Raw genomic sequence first — 6,558 nt, 5'->3', positions numbered from 1 at the left:
TAGCAAGATTCCTATTCTCTGTTCTGTGTCCCATATGGTTAAGTCTGGTCTTTTTGTTGTTTTTATAAGTGGAAAAATTGCTAGACTTCCCAAATCCGTGGCCAGCTCCCAGTATCCCTTCCATCTTTCGTCTATCTCATATATTTTATTTGGAGGCCTGATCTTATGTCCTTTTCCCTCCTTCTGGAAGTATATTTTCCTGCGCTTTTCCACTTTGGGGTACTCTCCTCTGTTGTATCCCTCGATCTTCTCCTTGAGTGCTGCACTTATGACGCCAAGGACTTGATTATGGCGCCATGTATACCTTAATGTAAATAATGTCGGAACGGTGCCATCGGCCTATGACATCACAAAGGAAAAATTGGTGATGCGCACGCACACACAAATGAATTATAACAAATTAACAAATAAGTAAATGAGAAAATTTGCCAAAACATCTGACCTGTGTTGTGGTGTGCAGTATCCCTCATATGAATACCGTCCCCTGTTACTGTCCAGCGAGCTACGAAGTTGAGTTCTTTTTTATTACGATTTTAAGCTGCAATATTTAGTCAATCGCTCGGCCACGATGAGGCTAGCACCTTCCCTTGGCAAATCCACATAACGTCTTTTGGTTCAAGATTGGAAGAAAGACATCTACTAAGAAAATGTCTTTCTCCATGAGAATGTTGCAACAGACAAATATTCTCCGTTTATATTTAGCAAATGTTGCCTATACTCCGGCGCTTGCTTTGCTTTCTGAGTTCAAATCCCGCCGAGCCAACTTTGTTTCATTCTTCCTGGATCAATATATAAAATACTAGCCAAGGTTGTTGAATTACTGCACATTTTTGGTTAAAATCTCAGCCAGGAACTGGTGGAAGAAACCATGTCTCATAATTATTTTCATACCGTAAGACTCAGCCAAAACACCAAATCAATCACTTTCGAACTGATATAACATTGTTTTCTATCGACTATGGTGCCATACAATTCCTGTCAATCCAATTTAACTGCAAACAGTGCGTCTTGTGGGATACAATGTGACGCGTAGTGGAGCTTGGGGTCTAACCATATGTATAGCAGAGTAGAATAGCATCAGGTGCCAAGCAGGTGCCAAATAGGTGCCAAGCGGTGGAATCAAACCTGAAAGCGTATTGTTGTTCAACGAATCAATATATATTTTCAATCTGGGTTCCTCATACTTTTAGAAACAATGTTATGTCATATAGATATTTCTGGAATCTGTGGGAATTATATTCACAATCCAAAACAGAATAAAATCAAAATCGGTTATAATATAATTTGTAAAGAATCTAAAGTTTAGCGTATTAAATCCTTCTAAATACAGTAATAATATTATATCAGATAATTATAGATTAGTTCATGTTCATTCTACGTTAGCAGATATTTAGTACAATATTTACCCGAACCAAAAGTTCTTTAATTCTATATTAACTTACCTCTTTCAGATTCGTGTTGTATTTCTTCCTTAAAATTTCATTCTGGAAATAAACGAAAATATCGCAAATAAAGTGAATTTCAATTTTACATGTGATTCCAACAAATTTAAAGAAGGATAGATGCCAGTTTTCTCTTTAGAAGTATGGCTACTGAAATATTGTGAAGAACAATAAAAAACAACTTTAACCAAATATTTTCTGTAAATGTCTTAGCATTTTGCGATAGTTTTTATCTACCGTAATATTTTCTACTATTTAATTATGCATTCCATATACAAGGGTGATCACGAAAGTAATGCAAAAGTGGATGTAATTATAATTATCAACAGATGTAGCTCGTTTAGACTGCACATGTTCATAGAATAACGCTTCTATCGTCTTTGTTGAAGGGAAATAGTGGAGAAACCAGTAGCACAACAAGACCGAACGAGAACGAAATATCTGCGTGACCAGACACATATTTTTTTTCTACTCTAGGCACAAAGCCCGAGATCTTTGAGGGTGGGGACCAGTCGATTAGATCGACCCCAGTACGCAACTGGTACTTAATTTATCGACCCCGAAAGGATGAAAGGCAAAGTCGACCGCGGTGGAATTTGAACTCAGAACGTAAAGGCAGACGCTAAGCATTTCGTCCGGCATGCTAACGTTTCTTATTTCTTTATTGCCCACAAGGGGCTAAACATAGAGGGGACAAACAAGGACGGACAAGGGGATTAAGTCGATTACATAGACCTCAGTTCGTAACTGGTACTTATTTAATCGACCCCGAAAGGATGAAAGGCAAAGTCGACCTCGGCGGAATTTGAACTCAGAGCGTAGAGGCAGACGAGATACCGCTAAGCATTTCGCCCGGCGTGCTAACGATTGTGCCAGCTCGCTGCCTTACTCAGACGCATATTTTGCAACAAATTAGGCATTCCGGAAACTTCGTTTGATCATTGGCCTCCCACCGACTCAAGTGCCTGCATCTGGTATCTCTGATACCCATCTTTTCGGACTAAAGATGAACAGTCATCAAGGATGTGGATCTGATGATGCACTTAAGCTGAAAGTAGCACTTAATGATTTGGTACAAAGGAAACAGCTGAAGGTTTTTCAAAGAGGAGTAAAGAATTAGGTTTAACAATGATACAGATGTATCGCTTTTGATGGAAACTAATCATATCCTTGTATAGAGGAAATGTTACTCTCCAACATGTGCAATTTAAATGATGTATTTCAGTTAACTTTCTCACTGCGAAATTAAATTTCATGGTTCTTCCTGTAACGACATTAAATATCTACCAAATATAGAATTGGTATTTTCTGCAACTCACGTTGCCTCAATAAACTTGACATCTCTCTGCAGAAAATAGTTTCAAACATGACATTCCTCAACAAAAGACAGCTCAGTATGTAAAACTGCTTTCCGTAGTAAAAGGTAATGAAATTTTGAATTGATATATCTGTTTTCCGTAGTAGAAAGCGTAATAAAAAGAAAAGTGTGCTTACGTTTACATTATTTTTAGACGGATGCTCATACTGAACACAATTAACTTTTAACATTTGCATTGAATTGAATGTCTTTGCTGGAATCAACGTAACAATACGATTTTTCAAAATTCTAATTTTTAACATATTTAATTACAGATAAATTTTAGATGAAGCATTTGTGAAGGCCCGTGACTCAGTGGTTCAGATATTCGGCCCACAATTATGAGTTCGATACACAGTAACGTGTTGTGTCCTTGGGCAAGACACTTTATCTTACGTTACTCTACTCCAAGCGTTGAAAATTATATGTACCTGTTTTTCAAAGGGTCAGCTTTGTCACATTCTGTGTCTCGTTGAATCTTTCTTAGAACTATGTTAAGTGTACGCATATTTGTGGAGTGCTCAACTGTTAATTTCACGAGCTGGCTGTTCTCTAGATCGGATGAAATGGAAAACTCGTCGTCGCAACCAATGGAGTGCCATAATATTATACCAAGCATTTCCCTTTCAATTCTTTGCTGATCGGTAGCTGTTGCATCGACGCAAGAAGTAAAAGATGGAACAAGTAAGAGATGAAAGATAAACAGTTCGGATGGAATATGACCAAACGTTGATGAAGTTCGCTTTGCAATCTCAATGAAGTTGTACTCTCAAATCCACGACGCCGCTAGTACGACCGCTGCTGCTACGCACAATGTTATTAAATAAGTTTGATTATTTAGTGCATTATTTGGCCGAGCATAGTTTTTATTTTGTTATTCACAATAATATGAATAACACTGTAAATACAATACAAATATGTATTTTATATAATTTAGAATGTATTTGCATATGAAGAACTGAAAATTGCTTTTCTTCGTATATTTAATATTCTGCCAGCTATAAAGATATTAATAATGATAACAAAATAAACCATAAAATATATTTCATGTAACTTAATAATTAAATAATACAAATTATTTGATCTGATATTGCTACAGTTCTACCATTTATAGAACGAAATATAATGACAAAAATATGATATAAAATATAACCGAAAGAATATGTTTAATGTATAATTAAAACTGTCTAGTGAGAAATAGAATAATTCACACACTGAAGGGGGTAATACTGGTTGAGTTAGTTGATTTGAACTCCTAAGTGAGCACGGGTTGTACTCTGAGTCAAAGTAGAGTAACTGTAGTCTCACTTTCTCGAATGGTAGCGTCAAAGAACGAATATAAGCTATATAGTGAATCCAAACAAAGAAGAACAAACAAAAAAAAACACCGCGTGGACGTGGTACAAGTACTGTATTATCAGACGCTCAGGAAAGGAAAGAAAGAGGACTTTTTACGTTTCGAGTAAATCTCTTCTTCAGAAATAGAGGAAAGTCCAAAAGAAGGGAAGGCGGAGGAAGACAATCGCCAACGATACACACTATATACTGCACGCTGAACACGGACCCCGGCCTTGTGACTGATTTTGGAGTACCTAATTCGTGGAATTCTTTCACCTTCGGATTACTGTTTCTGTTCATTCAGATTACGCCATTTATGAATTGAAAAAAAAACTGCTGAAGTTTGCAAAATAATTACAGGATATTTTTCAATTACATGAAGAAATACAGGATCTAAATACATAATCAGTGAGTTGCAGAAATACATACATACATACATACATACATACATACATGGGATATGCTATCAGTGCTGCTGTACAGAACTGTGCATGTCGTAGATAACTTTAAAATGTGTTTGTTTACGTGTGTTGATGTTAAGAAGCTGTGAGTTACAGAGGTGGCGCTGCAGTCGTTGCAGTCGAATAGCAGTCGTTAACAAAAATAATCTCACTATGGCGGCAAGTGTCGAAATATTGCTGTGAAATGGTTAATGAAAGCTTCGGAAGTTACTAAGGTGAAAATACAAGAACATTTTTTAACAGAGAATCGAATCGTTGAATAAAGACTATGAGTTGGTGGTGAGGAGCAAGAACTGAGATAAGACGAAAGAGAAAATGATATTCTCATGCAATCACAGACGAGAAAATAGTAAAAGGTAAGACAAGTTAATCAGCGTGTAGCTTGATTAACGATGTATATAAACTATGTGTATGTCGACAGTAATCTCTTTGTCAACGATCAACCGTTGATAAAAATAACATTCCTACAAGAACTTGTATAAACTCTGGTGTCGACAAGTTAGATTTATCTTCATAAGGAAAAGACACCAACGTGAGATGAAGTTGTAGATAGCGAACAACGATGATTACGTTAACGCAATTGGAGATAATAAAACTTTCAAAACTGATGAGAGATAACATGGCGAAAGGAGGAAACTTAGAAGTGTTATAATAAATATCTTCACTTCGTCAGAGACATTATTGTTCCGCTGTGAGATATCGCGTAATATCTGAAAGAATGCACTCAACATTTCTTTTGATGTCCTCGTTCTTTTGAAGTTAGCTTCTGTAATGTACCGGTCATGATAATTGATTTATCGCCTAATCACGAGAAGAGAAATACTTGAGATGGTAGTGGAAATGAGATGAGGGTGCGTGATGTTTATGCCTCACCCCGGGGCCATTAGTTCTATGAAAAAAATTAAGTACAGTCGACTTTCGCCGATAATTGAAAACGGGTCACGATCTTGGATAAAAATGTTGGGAATTAGGTTTGTCGTTTTTCCCTTCAGTCAAAATAATAAATTAAGATTACTTCAGGTCTTGTAGTCTTGTAGTCGGCAACAAACGAAAGGAAATTTTATAGAATAAATGATAACATTATTAGGTCGTGAATTCAATAAAACAGAATTACACAGACAACGACACACAGGCTCATACACAAATTTTATACATGCATACATACATAATACATACATACATACGTACGTAGGTACATACGTATGTACAAAAAAAATATATATATATACATATATAGGTGTGTAGGTAGATAGATAAATACACAGAGAGAGAGAGAGATGGGGGGGGAGGGGGAGACAGACAGACAGACAGATGGAGAGATAGATAGATATACACACAAAGGAGGGCGAATTGCAAGGATGAATACGCAATTCCAGAAAAGCGGATGAGCAATTCCTTCGGACAAAATGTTTATCTTTTTGGAATGACAGGAAATCAGCACCCACGTCTCCTATAATATTGGACTGATTTCTGGTTGGATATATATATATATATATATATATATATATAAATTGGGTTATCTCATAAATAATACTGTTTTCTTAATTGTATGAGCTAGAAGTCGGTTGCTATAAAAGCACGTAGTAATTTTACCTTGTACTTATTCTTAGTGCAAGTTTTGAAGAGTGCACATCGATCTTAACAGTTATATTTTCAAAGCAATAATGGAAGTGACAAAGGAGCATATTCAGCATATTTTGCATTATGAGTTCTATAAAGGCAACGACGCAATGGTATGTGCGAGGAATATTAATGCAGTATATGGAGATTTTACAATAAGTGTAAGCCAGTGTCAACGGTGGTTCCGGAAATTCCAAGCCGGAATCTACAGCCTGGAAGACAAGCCATATGCTGAAAAATTTGTAGACCTATCTATATCTGTCTATCTATCTATCTATCTATCTATCTATCTACCTATCTATTTCTCTCTCTCTCTCTCTCTCTCTCTCTCTCTCTCTCT

At 36.4% G+C, this 6,558-nt stretch overlaps 1 protein-coding gene across 2 annotated transcripts in view; it reads right to left on the bottom strand.

The window, feature by feature from the left end:
* The window catches only part of LOC106878636 (QRFP-like peptide receptor), a 114,729-nt gene that overhangs the window by 89,218 nt on the left and 18,953 nt on the right, over positions 1–6,558 (bottom strand). For both annotated transcript variants that reach the window (XM_014927913.2, XM_014927912.2), the window contains exon 2: positions 1,443–1,484. The gene's annotated coding sequence lies outside the window, so the exon portion shown is untranslated. The remainder of the gene's footprint in view (positions 1–1,442; positions 1,485–6,558) is intronic.

The sequence above is a fragment of the Octopus bimaculoides genome, chromosome 17 (assembly GCF_001194135.2).
Source record: "Octopus bimaculoides isolate UCB-OBI-ISO-001 chromosome 17, ASM119413v2, whole genome shotgun sequence".
Taxonomy (NCBI): Eukaryota; Metazoa; Mollusca; class Cephalopoda; order Octopoda; family Octopodidae; genus Octopus; species Octopus bimaculoides.
Note: the sequence above shows the minus strand (reverse complement) of the source record. Positions and strands in the feature narration are given on the sequence as shown.